At 45.4% G+C, this 19453-nt stretch overlaps 1 long non-coding RNA gene across 1 annotated transcript; it reads right to left on the bottom strand.

Annotated features, from left to right (window-relative positions):
* Window positions 1–10996: 10996 nt before the first annotated feature.
* LOC120222201 lies at window positions 10997–11795 on the bottom strand. Its single transcript, XR_005525986.1, has 3 exons — window positions 11772–11795; window positions 11472–11529; window positions 10997–11026 (listed from the first exon to the last, which is right to left on the bottom strand). It is a non-coding gene; the product is annotated as an uncharacterized LOC120222201 (long non-coding RNA).
* Between the last annotated feature and the right edge of the window lie 7658 nt (window positions 11796–19453).

Below are 19453 nucleotides of genomic sequence, written 5' to 3'. Positions count from 1 at the left end.
AATGTCACTCTATTCTGGGGAGAGGCAGCTAAATCCGAACACAAAGTAAGGGGTTTGTTAGAATAGCGGGCTGAAGGGGCGCCTGGGTGGCTTAGTAGGCTAAGCGTCTGACTTTCGCTTAGGTCATGATCTCGCGGTTCGTGGGTTTGAGCCCTGCGTCGGGCTCTGTGCTGACTGCCAGCTCAGAGCCTGGAGCCTGTTTCAGTCTGTGACTCCCTCTCTCTCTGACCCTCCCCTGCTCACGCTATCGCTCTCTCTCTCCTAGAAATAAATAAAACATTAAAAAAAAAAAAAAGAATAGTGGGCTGAAATCAACAGGGCAGAATTTAACTGGCTAGGTTGTAAAAACCTGGGAAACTGTTTATGTCGTTATGGTGAATGAAAAAAAGCAGAGTGTACAACTATATATACATTATGACAGGTTAAAATGCATAGAAAACTCTAGTATAAAACACAGCAGAATCTTTTTGTATTATTGAAATATAGTTGACATACAATGTTCTATTAATCTCAGGTGGACAGCATAGTGATTTAACAGTTCTATACATTACTCAGTGCTCACCAGAAGTGTAATTACCATCTGTCACTGTACATTATTACAATATTATTGGGTATATTCCCTGTATTGTACTTCCTATTCCCAAAACACACCAAAATCTTTTTTTTTTAAGTTTATTTATTTATTTTGAGATCGTGTGCATGTGCTCCTGCACGAGTTGGGGAGGGGCAGAGAGAGACAGGGAGAGAGAATTCAAAGCAGGTTCTGTGCCATCAGTGAGGAGCCAGATGCAGGGCTCAATCCCGTGAACCATGAGATCATGACTTGAGCCCAAACCAACAGTTGGACGCTTAACTGACTGAGCCACCCAGCTGCCTCTGCACCAAAATCTTAACATCAGTTATGTGTCGATCAGGGCTGTCAGAATTTTTCATTTTGTGCTTTCTATTTCTCTGTATTTTTTAACTGTTCTGTAATGATTTCTATAGTCACAAAAAAAAAAAAACAACACTTTAATGCTTGAGAAAGAATTTAGCTGGGACAGAGGTGGGATGCCACGGAAACAGTGCCTGCAATTCTCATCTGGCCACTTGCTGCTCTGCCCTGGGCTGGCTGTGTGAACCCCACCTCCCTGTGCCCACTCTCAGTGGTTTCTGGTCCCCCGGAACTGTTCCCAGTAGGCACTCGGGAAACTTTAGTCAACAAAGGACGTTTAGCCTGAAGAGCCATACAAATAAATGTCTCTAGGGTAGGAAGGAGGACCCTAGCTCACTCTCAGGTGGAGGAGACCTGAGGGGAGCAGAGACCACAAGATGCGTGCAACGTGAGGCAGTTGGGCGTTTGCCAGGGGGATGGGCTCTCCTTGCCCAGGGTGCTGCAGTCACTGCCCTCTTGGCAAGGAACCCGGGCTGCCAGGGCCCCAAGGAGCCGGGCACAACGTGTGCGGATCACATGGCTTCCAGACATGGCCACGTGGGAACACGGATTCACTGAGCACCTCTCTAGTGCTGCCCGGGGCCGACCCTTTACTTACATTCATTTCATCCACACGGCAAGCCCACCAGGTCAGTGTGGTTACCCCATCTTACCTACATTAAAACTGGGGCTCAGAAAAATGAAGCACCAGGTCACATGGCTAGTACATAACAGAGGTGCTCTTTTATTTTTTTAATGTTTATTTATTTTTGAAGGAGAGAGGGGGGCGGGTAGGGGCAGAGAGAGAGGGAGGCACAGAACCCAAAGCAGGCTCCAGGCTCTGAGCCATCAGCACAGAGCCCAACCGGGGCTCGAACTCGTGAAATAGGAGATTATGACCTGAGCTGAAGTCAAATGCTTCACCGACTGAGCCATTCAGGTGCCCCATAATGGAGGTGCTCTTAACCACTGTTGCACACTGCCTCAAGATAGTCCACAACACTTCAGCTGTCTGCTTGGTGGCTTGTCTCTTTTCCTTGATATGGCCCCACTGATATTGCATGTGATAACACGTGGAGAAAGGACCTCCTGCTCATTTCCTCAGCCCTCAAGGATGGCAGGGTACTGTAAGTGACAGTTGCAGACACCCCTACCCCCAACCCCAACCTTGGCTCTGGTGGGCTGTTATGGGCCCTGGGGGCAGGTGAGATCTCTGTTGAAGTCAAATGAGGCAGGTCCCAGGTGGGATAGGTTCCTACAGCTAAGGGCATTAGGTTCCTATAGGTAAGCCTATACAGGACCGTTGGGACTCCTTAAAAGGCAAATTGGAGTACATGACTGCAGAGGGCCTTTCTATCCCTTCAGATTCTCAGATTCTATAGTTTCAAGATTCTCAGATATTGACAGGGGGCAGGGGCAGTGGCTGGACAGTGGTTGGTGGCTTCTGCCCTGGGCTATTATTTATTTTAATGTTTATTTATTTATTTATTATTTTTGAGAGAGAGAGAGAGAATTCATGAGAGGGGCAGAGAGGGAGACAGAAGATCTGAAGTAGGCTCAGTGCTGATAGCAGAGAGCTCAATGCGTGGCTTAAACTCATGAACCCTGAGGTTATGACCTGAGTCAAAGTTGGACGCCTAAGTGACTGTGACCCAGGTGCCCCTCCCAGGGTTATAACCCTGGGCACCAAGAATGGCACTGGTATTGGTATGGCTGTTGGTAGGATTTCTCTGAGGGTGAGAAAGACTAGTCCCTGGGGGTCAAGGTACAACTCTCTCTGAACTAAATCGAGAAATATTTTCTATCATGTGCTAGAGAAAAGGGTTATCTGGGAGAGGTGCTGGGGACACAGAAGGTGATCATCCAGTTCCTGACCTTGGAGGGCAAGATAGCTGGGTGCTCCCCTCCTGCACTGTTGGTGGGAATGTAAACTGGTACAGCCCCTCTGGAAAACAGTGTGGAGGGTCCTCAGGAAACTAACAATAGAACTCCCTTATGACCCAGCAATAGCACTGCTAGGAATTTACCCAAGGGATACAGAAATGCTGAGGCATAGGAGCACATGTACCCCAATGTTCATAGCAGCACTCTCCACAATAGCTAAAACATGGAAAGAGCCTAAGTGTCCATCAACAGATGAATGGATCAAGAAGATGTGGTTTATCTATACCATGGAATACTACATGGCAATGAGAAACAATGAAATCTGGCCATGTGTAGCAACATGGATGGACCTTGAGGGTGTTATGCTGAGCGAAATAAGTCAGGCAGAGAAGGACAAATGCCATATGTTTGCACGTATAGGAGGATTAGGAGGAACTTGACGGAGGACCAAGGGGGAGAAGAAGGGCAGAAATGGTGGGGGAAAGGGAGAGAGGCAAACCATGAGAGACTCTTGAATGCTGACAAAAACTGAGGACTGATGGATGTGGGGGGGAGGGGGGGATGGGCATGAAGGAGGGCACTTTGGGGATGAGCACTGAGTGTTATGTAGAAACTAATTTGACAATAAACTATTTGTAAAAAAAAAAAAAAAAAAAAAGATAGCTGGGTGCTCAATGTTAAGGCACAAGGGGCACGTAGGGGATGCAGGAAGCAGAGGAAGGGCCTCTAACTCTGGGGACATGGACCCAAGGACTTTGCAGGGGTGATTCTTTCTTCCCTCCAGTTCCAGGAAGACCTCCAACAATCTGTGGGGTCCCGGCTGGTGGGCTCAGAATGGCCAGGTTTATGCTGAGTCTGCCTGCTGCCCAAGCCCCAAGTACACTGCATCATGGCAGCCCAGCTCCGGTCACTGGGCATTAGGAGAGGGTCCCGGCTGCCTCGTGTGGCCCATTGGGTAACTGAGGAGAGGCCAGCGGTTTATGGGCATTTAGTAACTCCTGGGGCTTTCTGAAACTTCAAGTTTCTTTCCCTCTCTGTCTTCCTCTTTCAGGGTCAGGCTGGGGGCTGGGGAGGATCCACATGCTCACATTCATGTAGTTTTTCATTCAGCAGTCACTTGCCCACCACCTCCCCTGCTCCTCCCTGTCTTGGGCTTGGGAGACTCAGAGAGATCCATGGAGCTCTGCCCTTCTGGACTCCCTGACTCAGATAATGGCACCAACATTATCACTACAGCCAAGGCAGAAATCTGGGCACCAACATGGACTTCTCCCTCACACCTCTTCATGTCCCCCTTCTGTTTTTCTGTAGTGCCATGTACTTCTGTCAGTACATCTCCATCATTTATTCATCTTTTACTGAAAAAGTTCCAATTGTCCATTGTCGGAGGCCGCGCCGGCTCCAACAGGTCCAGGGGTCCCTGCAGGATGGACGGTGTTGGCAAAAGAGAGTGAGAGAGCCCCGAGATTCTTTCTGATCACCGGGGAGGCATCTCTGTCCTGTCGGTTTTGGTATCTTTATTTTAAGGTTCAGCAACAAGATGAAGTCATAGAAAGGAATTTTTTACAATGGGAGGCCTTTTGTGATATCAATTAACAGAATGTTCATAGTGAAAAACAGCATAACATACAAGTTAAATTGTATATAGATAAGCTAGGAGTTATTTCTGTCTGGCCCTCAAGAAGATAAATGTTTCTGAATTGGTTTATTTGTGGAAACTAACATGGGGGCCCTAAATTGTCAGTCTTTGCACCTGGGTTTATGTTTTAGCTACTCTTATCTATCCTCATCCCAGTTGCCAGTGTAAGGGAGGGTGTTTGTGGAATGTAGGCCTTGAGGAAGGGACTGCTACGCTTCACCAATTTGCAAAGATATATGTAGTAACTTATGTTCTGCCCTGAAATAGGCTCTTTGTCTCAGGGCCAGGCTCAATTGTAACTCTTGTGTTCTTAACCCCTTAAGTCTTGGATCTGCAAGGCCCATAGGAAGAGCCTTTTGACAATCGCCCACAGAGCTTTCATCTAAAGTCTCTTTTGTAAAGGCAGGAAAATGCTTTTCCTTATGAGGTATCTGTATTCAGAATATGGGTCTGATATGGAATATTGTGAGGCCTGGTCAATACCAGCAGGCTCATTTCCAGCATGAGCCAGTAGTAGCAGAAGGAGATGCTAGTCTTCATTTCTCATGGCAGAAGCTGTGCAAACATTGCCATTTCCTTGCTGTGACTGCCATCCAGAGAGGCCGGTGTGGCTCCCGGCAGTCCATTTTTCCCCTCTAGACTCAATGTTTCCTGCCATATTCCTGGCACCTGGCACAGTGCCTGGCATTTAATAGGTGCTCATTAAACAGTGTTAAGGGGTGCCTAGATGGCTTAGTCAGTTCAGCTTCTGACTTCACGTCAGGTCGTGATCTCCTGGTTTGTCAGTTAGAGCCTCGCATCAGGCTCTGTGCTGACAGCTTGGAGCCTGGAGCCTGCTTTGGATTCTGTGTCTCCCTCTCTCTCTGCCCCTCCCCAGTTCGTACTCTGTCCTTCTCTCTCAAAAATAAATAAACATTAAAAAACAAACAGTGTCAAGTGAATTAGTAGGTCCCTTTAATCCCATTTCCTTAATATTCCTTGGATCCATACCTTCCTCCTCTCCCCCAAGCCACAGCCTTTGCTCAGATCTCATCCCTCACTGAACTATCCAGCAGTCTCCTCATTGCATTGTCTAGGTCATCTCCCTGTTCAATTTTTTTCCATACGACAGCCAGAATGCTCATTCGAAAGTGCTCATCTGCCCTACTCAGAATGCTTTCTGGCTCCTCATCACTCACAGGCAGGAATATAAGGCCAACATTTCTGAGGGGAAAACAAACTGATAGCAGATAAGACTGATCAGCCCCCTCTCTACTCCCTGTGAAAATGATCAGGAAGATAAGGGGAGCCTGGGTGGCTCAGTCAGTTAAGCCCGACTCTTGGTTTTGGCTCAGGTCACCATCTTGCAGTTTATGAGATGGAGCCCCACACATCAGGCTCCATGCTGACAGTACAGAGCCTGCTTGGGCATACTTGGTATTCTCTCTCTCCCTCTCTACCCCCTCTCTCTCTTTTTCTCAAAATAAATAAATGAATAAACTTAAGAAAATGATCAGGAAGATAAGCAAAAATACAAAACTTGCAGTGATTACTAAATACATTAAAGATAAGAGATCAGAAGGCAAAGTACAGGAAGAAATGACACTAACTAGATGGCAAATGGGGACAAATTGAGAAACACATTCTTGGATGACACACCCCTGCTCCTCCCTCTGAAATAGAACAGTGTGTGTCACGCTGTGTCATTAACTGACCATGTCCTTCTCCCTTCTTTACTGCAAGCTCCTTAAAAACAAGGACCATATCTAATTTGTCTTGGTGTCTCTGGCACCTGGTTCAGAACTTGGCACATAGTAGGCACTCAGTATATATTTGCTGGATGAGTGAATCAGAGGATTAAATGAATTAATGAACGAAGCACCAATGGTTTCCAAAGTCAATAAAATGAACTAATCCCCACTGTCTACTTTTCTGTCAGGGACCCACTGACTAGATGGATCTCTGGTCATACGCCACCAACACAGGACATTTTCCAAGCCAATTGGCTGAGGGCATGGATTCTGGGGCAAAAGACCTGGTTAGGGTCCTGACTCCACCAGTTATTAGCTGTGTGAGCTTAGGCAAGTAATCTAACTTCTCTGTGCCTCACCTTTATCATCTATAAAATGGGGATAGTAATAGTACCAACATTAGAGGGTTGTCGTGACAACTAAATTTACGTGTGTGTAAATTTAGTGCACACATGGGGCGCCTGGGTGGCTCAGTCGGTTAAGCGACTGACTTTGGCTTAGGTCATGAACTCACAGTTTGTGGGTTCGAGCCCCACGTCGGGCTCTGTGCTGACAGCTCAGAGCCTGGGGCCTGCTTCAGATTCTGTGTCTCCCTCTCTCTCTCTGCCCCTCCCCTGCTCACACTGTCTTTCTCTCTCTCTCTCAGAAAAAAAAAATTAGTGCACACATACATACATATATGAAATTTACACATATACTATAACTATTCTATATATACTATATAGTATATATTTTTTATATGTGAATATCTATATGAAACTATATATGTATATTTTGCATTGCTGTTTATATGCCAGCTAATATTGAGGAGGATGGTGATGTTATTTCCTTAAGCTATCCCACCAACTTTTCTTTTTCTGTGTCTACACTGTCTGCCTAATGGTGGGATTGAGTCTTCTACCATTATTAAGCAATGCCTCATAAAGTTGAGAGGGTAAGGAGGTGGTTCCTGGCCTGCCTTTATTTCTGCCTGGTCAAGGGAGTGAACAAAAATAATCAATATGGTGCCTATGAGAAGATCCTACCCACAAGGAGGATGAAAATTGTCCTGAAGATTCAGATGAAGAGTGTATCATCTCTGAAATGATTTTTTATAAGAAACAGAATAAAACTCCAAAAATCATCTGTTTGGTATTCTCAAAACAAACACATACTCCAAGAGGCTTTGATACAGTGGGTGTTTGCTGGATGCCTCCCAAGGGGGAAAGGAATAGGTAGTTCATAGCAATGGCAATGCGAATGGCTCTCAAGCATCGGAAAAGATGTTTTTTTCACTCCTAAGAGAAATGCAGACCAAAACTATAACAAGATATGACTTTTCACTTGTCAAATTGGGGAAAATCCAAGACTTTAATATTGAAGGATTGAGAGGCTCTTGTGAAAGCTATTGTGGGGATTTTATTTTATAGTTTATTTTATTTTATTAAAATATTTTATTTTATAGTTTCTTTTAGTTTAGTTTGAAAGACAGAGAGAGTGGGAGAGAGAGACAGAAAGAATCCCAAGTAGGTTCTGCACTGCCAGCCCGGAGCTTGAACTCAAGAACCGTGAGATCATGATCTGAGGGGAAGTCAAGAGTCAGACACTTAACCAACTGAGTCACCCAAGTACCCTATTTTTTTAATGATGTCTTTTTAAATATTTATTTATTTTGAGAGAGAGTGCACATCCACGAAGGGTAGGGAGGGGCAGAGAGAGAGAGAGAGAGAGAGAGAATCTCTGTGCTGACAGCACAGAGGCTCCATCTGACAAAACAGGAGATCAACTTGAGCCAAAACACTTAACCCACTGAGCCACCCAGGCGCCCCCATTGTGGGGATTTTAAATCCTTGTGGGGGTTTTACTTTGAAGAATTCACTCCTCCCTCACTGTCAGCAATGTTATTTAACTGCGATTTCCTTCCCTCCAGCTCTAGGGATGGCCCAGACGGCCTGAAGTCTGCTAAATTCCTCACCATCCAGAAGACATCATCAAAAATTATTGAGTGACCTTGGGCAAGCTGCTTAGGCATTATGAGCTTTGTTTCCCCATCTGTAAAATATAGACAATAGTACAGATTTGTGGAAAACTGCCAGCACTGTGGCTAGCGCATACTCAATAAGAGACATTATATTGACTTTGGTAATTGGATACATGTGAATTTAAATATATTTCCTTGACTAATCTAAAGGTTTATAGAATTACCAATTAGAGTTCTACTTTTCAAAAGCATTATAGAAGATAAAAACCAGAAAAACCTAGAAAGTATAACAAAGAACAAAAAAGCAATAAGGAAGCACAAAAATAAAGTAAAATGAGACATCAATTATGAAATATATATACACAAATAAATTAAGCTACGCTATTGAAGGCAAAGTTTCTCACTTTCTCATGTTTAAAACAAAATTCAAGGCACCTGGGTGGCTCACTCAATTGGGCATCCACCTTTGGTTCAGGTCATGATCTTGTAGTTCTTGAGTTCAAGCCCACTTTGGGCTCTCTGCTGACAGCTTGGAGACTGGAGTCTTCTTCAAATTCTGCCCTCCCCTCTCTCTGCCCCTCCCCCATTCACACTCTGTCTCTCTCTGTCTCTCTCTCTCTCTCTCTCTGTCTCTCTCTTAAGAATAAATGAACATTAAAAAATTTTTAAACAAAATTCAAGCAGACTATATGCTACTTATAAGAAATACTTACAATAACACAAAATGTCCAAATGTATTAAAAATATACATGTTTAAAATGAGATGATTTAAATAATAAGTAAATAATTAAAACATTCATTATTTAATGTATTTAATTACTTACTTAATTGTAATTTATTTAATATATGTAATAATTTAAATAATTTAAAAATAAAATCATTAAAAGAAAACATCAGAAAGAGTAGGAACAGGCTTTCTAATTATGGTTCAAGATCCAGAAACCAAAAGAGAAGAAATTGCTAAGTCCAACCACAGAAAAATAAAAGCACCTTACAATTTAAAAAAAAGAGAGGGGAGCCTAGGTGGCTAAGTGTTAAGTGTCTGACGTCAGTTAACTGTTTGACTTTGGTTAAGTGTCTGACTTCAGCTCAGGTTATGATCTTATGTTTCATGAGTTTGAGCCCCACATAGGGCTCTGTGCTGACAGTGCAGAGCCTGCTTGGGATTCTCTCTCTCCCTCTCTCTCTGCACCCCTCCCCCCACTTATGCTTTTGCTCTCTCTCAAATAAACCTAAACATTTAAATATATATCTGTATGTGTGTGTGTGTGTGTGTGTGTGTGTGTGTGTGTGTGAGAAACCTATGTAAAATCAAAAGACAAATGATAAACCAGGGAAAATCATTTTTAACTCAGATAACAGACAAAAGGATAGATACTCTTCCCAAAATACAAAAAGCTAATAGGAATCAGTAAGCCCAACAACTTAACAAAAAATAGCTAAAGGATATGCTAGAAAAAGAAATGTAAATAGATCTTAAATGGCTTTTTTGTTATGAAACGTTGCTCAAAATAAGAGAAATGCAAATTTAAACCACAATGAGATGGATTTTTTCACCTATCACATTGGCAAAATTGCAGAAGTTTGATATCACAGTGTTGGTGAGGCTGGGGGGGGCAGATTCTCTCATAAGGTGCTGACGGAAAACTACATTGGTACAAGTCCAAAGGAGGGCAACTTGTCAGTAATAATCAAATTTACAAATGCAAAGTCCTTTTCATCTAGTAATAATATTTCTGTGAAATTTCCTACATGAGAAAGTATGTACAGGACATGGATGTTCATTGCAGCATCGTTTGTACTAGCAAAAAACTGGAAACAACCCAAATGTCCACCAGCAGAGGATTGGTTAAATACATTATGGTACATCTATACAATGGGATACTTTACAGCCCTTGCAAAGAATGAGGAAACTTCCAATGTGCTAATTTGGAAAAACCTCAAAATACAATTAAGTGGTAAAACGCAAGGTCATGTGTATTATCTGCTACGTTTTTATTTAAAAGGAAAATACGTAGAAATATTTGTATTTGCACAAAGAAAGTCAAGGATAGACAAGAAACTAATCAAACCACCTTCCAGCTTAGAGGTGAAGTGGGGGGTGGGCATTAGGTAGAATGGATGGTGAGGGGTGGATGGAGGCTTTTCTCTGCATGTTTTTTTCCTATAAATACACATATATATTTTTTAAGTTTATTTACTTATTTTGAGAGAGAGAGAGCACACAGGGACAGGGCAGAGAGAGAGGAAGACAGAGAATCCCAAGCAGGCTTCATACTACCAGTGCAGAGCCCAATGTGGGGCTTGAATCCATGAACTGTGAGATCAGGACCTGAGCTGAAATCCAGAGTCAGACACTTAACGGACTGAGCCACCCATGCACCCCTCCTATAATTTTAATTTTTGAAGCATGTAAATGTATTACTCATTCAGATTTTAAATTAAGAAGATAAATGACAAAATTTATATTAAAAAACACAGACAAAGATACATTAGGTTAGGTAAGTGCAAAGTAGGGGATGGTAATAGTGATATAAGAAATTTTTTTAAAATTGCAACTAAAAGCATTAAATGGGAGGAGAGATGCTTTTATTTATAAAGCAGGTATATAATCCATAGCAAGGTAGACTGTTTTTCTTTTTTAAGATTTTTTATTTTTTAAGTTATCTCTATACCCAATGTGGGACTCAAACATAGAATCCCGAGATCAAGAGTCGTGCACTCTACTTGAGATGCCTGGGTGGTTTAGTCAGTTAAGTGGCTGACTTCAGCTCAGGTCATGATCTCGAGGTCTGTGGGTTCGAGCCCCATGTCCGTCGTTGTGCTGACAGCTCAGAGCCTGGGGCCTGCTTCAGATTCTGTGTCTCCCTCTCCTGCTCATGATCTGTCTCTGTTTCTCTCTCAAAAAAAAAAAAAATACACATTACAAAAAAAAAAAAAGAGTTGTGCATTCCACCAACCAAGCCACCCAGGCGCCCCAGAGAGACATATATTTACTTATTTTTCATGACCCCGGGATCATGACCTGAACCGAAATCAAGAGCTGGTCACTCAATGGACTGAGTGACCGAGGCATCCACAGTCCAGGGAGACTTTTATATGGTGTACTGAATAATACAGCATCGAGATAGATAAACTACAAATAGAAGGAAGGGTTGATATTAAAAAAGAGACAGAAAAGAGACACATCATTATCAGCCTACTAGGTTATATAGGCTAAAAATAAATATAGATATACTTTATTTGAAAATATATGTGTGCGCCTGGGTGGATCAGTTGGTTAAGTGTCCAACTCTTGATTTCAGCTCAGGTCATAATATCACTGTTCATAGGATCGAGTCTCACCTCAGGGTCCCAGCTGAGCATCCATGCTGCTTGGGATTCCCTCTCTCTCTGCCTCCTCCTCAAAATAAATAAATAAATTTTAAAATAAATAAATAAATAATCCATAGAACACATAAAATGAAATTGTAATAAATAAAATATACACTTTAATCAAACCAATGTCCCCTATATATCTGCAAATGAAACTAGAAATTCATAACACAAGTTTAAATAATTACAAGAAACAACAATCAAACCTAAATATTCCTCTAAAAAAAAAGACTTTTGATTGGGTCAAAGAGAAATTAAAAATGTAGTTACCAGGGGCGCCTGGGTGGCTTAGTCGGTTAGGCGTATGACTTTCGCTTAGGTCATGATCTTGCGGTTCGTGGGTTCGAGCCCCACATCGGGCTCTGTGCTGACTGCCGGCTCAGAGCCTGGAGCCTGTTTCAGAGTCTGTGACTCCCTCTCCTGCTCACGCTGTCTCTCTCTCTCTCTCCTAGGAATAAATAAAACATTAAAAAAAAACCAACTGTTTAAAAATGGTGATAAAGAAAAACTTACCTATAAAAACATGTAAAGTAGCCAAAGCAGAAGTCAGTGAGAGAGAAATCATAGCCATAAATGATTATGTTATTTTAAAAGAATGACAGGGTGCCTGGGTGGGTCTGTTGGTTGAGTGTATGACTCTCGACTTTGGCTCAGGTTATGATCCCAGGGTCGTTGATTGAGCCCCTTGTCAGGCTCTGTGCTGTGCATGAAGCCTGCCGAAGATACTCTCTCTGTCTGCCTCTCTCTCTCCCTCTGCCCCCTCTCCTGCCATGCTCTCTCTCTCAAAGAAAAATAAATAAAATAAAAAGAATGACAATACACAAAATAAGTATTCACTTCAATAAAACTGTAGAAAAAGAAAAGAAAAGCTACCCCAAGGGAATTAAGAGAAAGAAAATAATAAATGCAGAAGTGAATTACTTAGTGGCCAACTTATCTTTAACACAGCAAGAAAGAATATTCAATGGAATAAAGACAGTCTCTCCAGCAAATGGTGCTGGGAAAACTGGACAGCAACATGCAGAAAAATGAACCTGGACCACTTTTTTACACCATACACAAAAATAAACTGAATGGATGAAAGGACTAAATGTGAAACAAAAAGTCATCAAAATCCTCGAGGAGAAAGCAGGCAAAAACCTCTTTGACCTTGGCCTCAGCAATTCCTTACTCAGCACTCTTCCAGAGGCAAGGGAAACAAAAGCAAAAATGAACTACTGGGACCTCATCAAGATGAAAAGCTTCTGCACAGCAAAGGAAACAATCAGCAAAACTAAAAGGCAACTGATAGAATGGAGAAGATACCTACAAATGACATATCTGACATGCCCAAAATCTATAAAGAACTTATCAAATTCAACACCCAAAAAACAAATAATCCAGTGAGGAAATGGGCAAAAGACATGAAGAGACACTTCTCCAAAGAAAGCATCCAGATGGCCAACAGATATATGAAAAAATGGTCAACATCACTCATCATTAGGGAAATACAAATTAAAACCATAATGAGATACCACCTCACACCAGTCAGAACGGCTAAAATAAATAACTCAAGCAACAATCGATGTTGGTGAGGATGAAGAAAAAGAGGATCTCTTTTGCACTGCTGGCAGGAATGCAAACTAGTGCAGCCACTCTGGAAAACAGTATGGAGGTTCCTCAAAAAAATTAAAAATAGAACTACTTTACAACCCAGCAATTGTACTACTAGGTATTTATCCAAGGGATACAGGTGTGCTGTTCCGAAGGGACACACACACCCCAATGTTTATTGTAGCACTATCAATAAGATCCAAAGTATGAAAAGAGCCCAAATGTCCATCGATGGATAAATGGCTAAAGAAGATGTAATACATATATATAATGGAATATTACTTGGCAATCAAAAAGAATGAAATCTTGCCATTTGCAACTACGTGGATGGAACTAGAGGGTATTATGCTAAGCAAAATTAGTCAGAGACAGACAAATATCATATGACTTCACTCATATGAGGAATTTAAGTTACAAAACAGATGAATGTAAGGGAAGGGAAGCAAAACCAATATAAAAACAAAGAAGGGGACAAAACATAAAAGACTGAAATACAGAGAACAAACTGAGGGTTGTTGGAGGGATTGTGGGTGGCAGGATGGGCTAAATGGGTAAGGGGCATTAGTGAGGACACTTGTTGGGATGAGCACTGGGTGTTATACATAGAGGATGAATCAGTGGAATCTACTCCTGAAATCATTATGGCGCTATATGCTAACTAACTTAGAGGTAAATTAAAAAAAAAGAAATGAATTACTTAGTAAACTACTATAAACTAGAAATAAATTCAGGTGCATTTTTGTTTTTTAGTTTATTTATTTATTTGAGAGAGAGAGGAGTAAGAGCAGAGGGAGGGAGAGAGAGAATCCCAAGCAAGCTCCACCCAGCACAGAGTCCAAAACAGGGCTCGATCCCACAATAGGGAGGTCAGATACTTAACTGACTGAGCCACCCAGACGCCTGAATTCAAGTGCATTTTTAAAAAATTCTGGGGGCACATGGGTGGCTCACTCAGTTGAGTGTCTGACTTCAGCGCAGGCCATAATCTACTGATTCAGGAGTTTGAGCCCCTTATCCGGCTCTGTGCTGACAGCTCAGAGCCTGGAACCTGCTTCAGATTCTGTGTATCCCTCTCTCTCTGCCTCTCCCCAGCTTGTGTTCTGTCTCTTTCTTTCTCTCAAAATAAAGAAATAAAAACATTTTAAAAATTAAAAAAAATAAAAATAAGAAAATTCTGCATTATGAGCTATAAACCTGTCTTGATTTGGCCCTCCTTGCAGTCTGTCTGCTCCTTGTCAACGCCTCCCCCCCAACTCCTGGACACTCAACTCCTGCGATTCTGAACTATGGACCCTTTGTTATGTGAACTCAGGAACCAAATAGATTGATTCAGATGAAATGTTAGTGAGAGGGCTGGTCGCCCTGATTTCCTGAGTCCTTGTTCCTGGCCTATCACAGTCATCTGCTAATGATGTCCACCTGCCCTTTAAGGCCCAGCTCAAATGTCCCTTCTTCCATGTGGGTTTTGTGGATCTAAACTATGGCTAAAGCCAGAGGGGGATAAGCACTGCAAGAGAATGGGTGAATCCAACATTTGTGGCAGAGGGAAGTTTAAGTCCCACTGTGGAGGTTGAGGAAAGCTGCCTGATAGAGGCAGCATCTGAGCTGGTTCATGAGGGGAAAAGTGTTCAGCCAGCAAAAGGTAGGGGAAAAAACACTCCAGGAAGAAGGAAAAGCATGAAGAAATGCAGGGGTGTGTGTGAAAGGACCAACTGGTTTGGAGACATCTGGGACTTCCTTCCTGGCCAGGGTGTGGAGGGCTAATGAGGAGTAGCGATTGGGGAGTGTGAAAAGGCCACTGGGACAGGCCACAAGGGGCCTTGAATGATACACTGAGGGGCTTACGCTTTATCCTCCTGTGGGTGACGGAGATTAGCCAGAAATTACTGAGCAGGATTGTGAGTTTGGGACTGTCAGATGGTTAGCTGTCTGAGCCCCACTCTCATTGAGATGGGGGAAATAGGGTGGTGGGTGGTATGAGGGAGGATTCCTTAAGCTGGGGGATTCCTGAGGGCTGTCAAGGAGGAGGCGGGGAAAGATAGGGTGTGCATTTCTGGCTCTGGAGGCCTGGGGCTGGGGTAAAGAGCTTAGCCCTGAGTCTGTTTCTCCTCCTTGATACATTTGCTGTCTCCTGCATGCCACACCCTCTCCTTCCCATCACAACCAGGGAGGGGCTGGGAGGCAGCTCCTGGTACCTCCCTTAGTCACCATGGGGCTTTTCTATCTACCCATTTGGCCCAGCCCACACAGGGGCCTCTGTGGTCAGGCCTTTGTGTCTGCACAGTGGCCCTCTTTGTCCTGAGCAGCCCTCACCCCCACCTCCCTCCTGCCCTTCTCTCTTTCCCTCCCTCTCTCTCCTGTGTCACAAAAAGCCCCAGTTTTGCAGAGAGATAGCCAGGGCTCTAATCTTGGTTCCCCCCATTGAATCTCTAGATGACCTTAAGCAAGTTGTTTTGCTTCTCTGAGGCTTACTTTGGGTTCATGAAAAAAGATACTGTGTGAGGAATCAAACTCCTGGCAAGAACTGGTCTGCTACCCAATGCTGAGACCTAAGCAACGAATGATGCCCACAGGGACCCCTGCCCAATATCCATGCTCTTCTCTGAACCTCCTACTTACATCTCCAACCTCATCCTCTCTACTGTCTGGCCAGGTGGCTGTCATTCTCCCATTTGGCAAATGAGAAAGCTAAAGCCTGTGGCATTCTAAGAGGGTGACAGAGGGCCCCACATTTTGAAGGGCCCTGTACTTGATTCACTGCTTTGCTGTCCTATCTTGAAATTCTCACTAGTTTTTGAACAAGGTGGGCATTTTCATTTTGCCCTGGGCCCCATGAATAATGTAGCCGGTCCTGCTGGTGGGGAGATGGAGAGGTGGCTGGCCCAGGCCTGGACCAGGCTTCCTGCCTCCTGGGCTGCCTCCCCTGGGTGCCTGCATCCTGGCATGCCAAGAGCCAGAGCTTCTAGTTTGCATTTGGCATCAGGGCCCCTGCCTGGAAACCTGAGGAGCACAGTTCCCTGCGGCCCCGGCGAGCGAGGGAGCATGGTCCAGGCTGATGCAGCCATGCAGAGAGCAAGCAAGACCTATGTAACCTGAGCCACCAGTGTGGGTCCCAATGCTATGGCTCAGTCATTACTCCAGCCATCACTCCGGGAAAGGAATTCAGCAGGGCCTTCCTTCCCAGCAGGTTGGGAGTTCCAGGGCCAGGGGATGCACCACTGTGGGCCACTGGGACTTTGGACATTTACTTTCCCTTTCTGAGCCTCAATTTCCCTATTTGTAAGATGGTCATGACAACACCTACCTCACAGGGTTCTGGTGAAGATTAAATGAGATACTTTAACACGATGACTAGCTCGAGGGTGATCACTACTAAATCAAGCTCTTGCTCGCTCACCTAGCAAATATTCATGAAGGCTGACCAGGTGATAGGGACAGTGCTAGGTGTTGTGCACTTAACTGTGAACAGGATGGACTCTTGCTCTGCCTTCAAAGAGATGCCCACTAGAGGGGGAGATGACAGTGTGGTAAGTGGTGTGACAAGAGGGAGGTATCTGACGGGCTCCTGGGCTGGGCCTTAGAGAAGCAATGGGGCGAGGCGAGAGAAAGGGTCAAAGGCAGAGAAGCGTGAAGGGGCACTGCAGACAGAGGGAGCAGCAAGTGGCACACAGGGGGCGAGTGAGGTCCCAGCGTTGCAGCGTGGCCGGATCAGAGGCAGGAGGTGAAGCGGAGAGGTGGGAAGGCCTGGCTTGGTGGGCTGCAGAGGTGGGCTTTCTCTTGAGGGTGGTGAGGCCACAGAAGGTGTGAGGCAGGGGAGGGCTGGGAAGCGTGATAGACACCCCACCTTAGCCCTGGAAGGAGGGATACTTGGAAATATCCCAGCAGAGCAAGGAGGCCTGAACCATGGCAGGGGCTTTCACTCCCAGCACAAATTCTCAGAGCAGAAAGTTTTCTCGGGGGAGATGAGAGAAGTCGAGAGAGGGAAGATGAGAAGTCTTGAGAGAGCCAAGTGCCTCCTCAGGGTTGGCGAGACAGGAAGCCTCCTAATGCATGGGGAGAAGTGCTCTTGGACTTGCCCTTTCCCATCTGACCTGCTGCTGCTAATGGAACCCCTCAACCGTCTCCCTCCTGTGTCTCCATTACCCTCCTCTTGGGGACCATTACATGCCTGAGTCTTCACCACCAGGCTGCCTGGGCTGCTTGGTTCCAGGGAGGCTGCTATCATGCCCCTTCATATTTCCAGATGGGGGCCCTGTGTGGGGCTTGTTGTAGGGCTTGTTGAGCCTCAATTTTCTGGCTGAGTCAATGTGTCTAATATCTTTTAGCCAAGGAAACATCAACATTTTCTTGAAAAACTATCACCAGGAAATGTAAATAAGTACAATGATAAAAACAAAGGCACTTAGGTTGCAGTGGACGGGGGCTCCTCAGGCCACCCCAAGTGGAGGGGGGGATTCAGCTGGGGGATTTGGAACCTGTGAAATTTGATCTCTCAAGCTCAGCGATGAAAGGGCTAGGGGAAGATGTCAAGAGAACCAGATTTCCAGCCCTCATTACAGGAAATACGAACCCTTCAAACCCAGGCAGCTCAAGACAATGGGCAGAACCCAAAAAAGAACCTTTACCATTTTGCAAAAGAGGAAACTGAAGTTCACAGGAGAGATGAGGCAAGACACCAAGGCTGTAGGGCTCAAGGACATGTCCCTTTCCTCTGTTTCTCAGGTCTCACTAAGTCACTTGTTGTGGTAGCTCAGACCCTGGTGTCTTAGGAATGCAGTTTCTTTGACCATACAGTGAGGGAGTCAGACCAGAGCAGCAGCAGGACTCTGGGCTGTTGGCTCTCTAGGCGGCTGGACACCGAGACAGAGCCCTGGGTCCTCATGTTGCTATCAAAGGAATTTTTTTCCCTTGAACTTAGTAGTAGTTACAGTAGGAGTCTGAAGGCTTGGGAGAGAGGAGAAAGGGGTGTTGGCTAGGGCCTCCAATGACTAGGGGGACTTCCCAACACAAGGACCCCCAAGGCCTGGGCTCTATAGGTAGGAGTCGTAGGATTCCTAGCCACCTATAAGCTGCGTGGACCAGCTTGGATAATAGGTGGGGGAAGATGGACAAGAGGCCTTTGTGTCTTCCAGGCAGAGGTCCCTGGGGGACTAGAGGCAGCTCAGTCACACAGGGCTGTATGTCTGCTCTGCTCCCTGCTCCTGGCAAAGCTGTAGCCAGTATCACTCCTGGGCCCCTCCAGGGGCCAGCAACCAGGCCTCAGTCAGCTGTTGTGGAGCCCAGCAGAACCCAAGGCCCCAGGGCCCTGGGCAATCTCCTTGGTCACAAAATGAGGCCTCCTCTGTACTTTCCAGACACCCACTGTCCAAAGTCTCCCATGGATGGACAGTGGTTGGTGGGAGGGTAAGTGTGATTGTTTGCCTCTACATCACAAAAAAGGAAGCCAGGACAGGGAATGGAACAGGGGTCAAGGTCTCCCAGAGTCAGTGCTGAAGCTGGGTCAGAACCTATATTCCTGACACCTAGACCAGAATGAAAGAGAGGGAGGCATTCATTCATTCATCCATTCAGCATTCAACAAGTATAGAGCACCACCTGGGAACTCTGGCATGGGCTGTAGGAAGAAGGCAGACCCGACCATCTGCCTTCTGCTGCTCACAGTCTAGAAAAGGTACAGACATAGAGGTCCCTGACCAGAGAAGGCCATCAGAGTGGGGTTGAAAGCAGAGAATGGAGTGCTGTGTGTAGCCTGAGAAGGCAGCTCAAAGGAAGCAGCTCAAGTTGAAGGATGAAAAAGAGCCAGGTGTTCAGGAAATTTCTAGTGACTATCCTGCCCCGTAAGGGGGCATAGGTGAGGTGAGGCTCTCCCCTCAACCCTCTTCTCCTCAGGAGCTGGAGAGACACAGGTCCCTGAATGTCTGTATCTCCTCTCTGGGCAACAGGCACCCCGTCCCCGGCCTCCCAAAGCAAGGGAGGCAAGTTCTCAGCGTGGTGCTCTGAGCAGGTTCCTGGCAGGAGAGGGCGCAGGTTCGCGGAAACGTCCCACGGTGGGCAGCGACAGAAGCCACACAGGTATCCGACAAACCTTGCACATTTACTATCTCGGAAACCCCGCTCTCACCTCGTGTGAGGAAGGCTGGTGGCCTCCGTCCCGCCAGGCGGTAGGTCAGTCGCCGCAGGCCCCTTCCCGTGGTGCGCGCGTTTCCCTCGGCGTCCCAGCGCGGGTGGCGCGGTGTCCGGTCGCGAGGGAGCGGGCGGTGCCAGGGTCTGTCCAGAGTCCGCCCCGCCCCCGCCTGACCCGGCCTGGGCAGGGAGCTAGGCGCGGCGGGCGGGGCTCCGGGCACGTGGGTCCCGGAGGC

The sequence above is a fragment of the Hyaena hyaena genome, unplaced genomic scaffold (assembly GCF_003009895.1).
Source record: "Hyaena hyaena isolate Hyena2069 unplaced genomic scaffold, ASM300989v1 scaffold_848, whole genome shotgun sequence".
Classification (NCBI taxonomy): domain Eukaryota; kingdom Metazoa; phylum Chordata; class Mammalia; order Carnivora; family Hyaenidae; genus Hyaena; species Hyaena hyaena.
The sequence above is the reverse complement of the archived record's forward strand: the minus strand, read 5'-3'. Positions and strand labels throughout refer to the sequence as shown.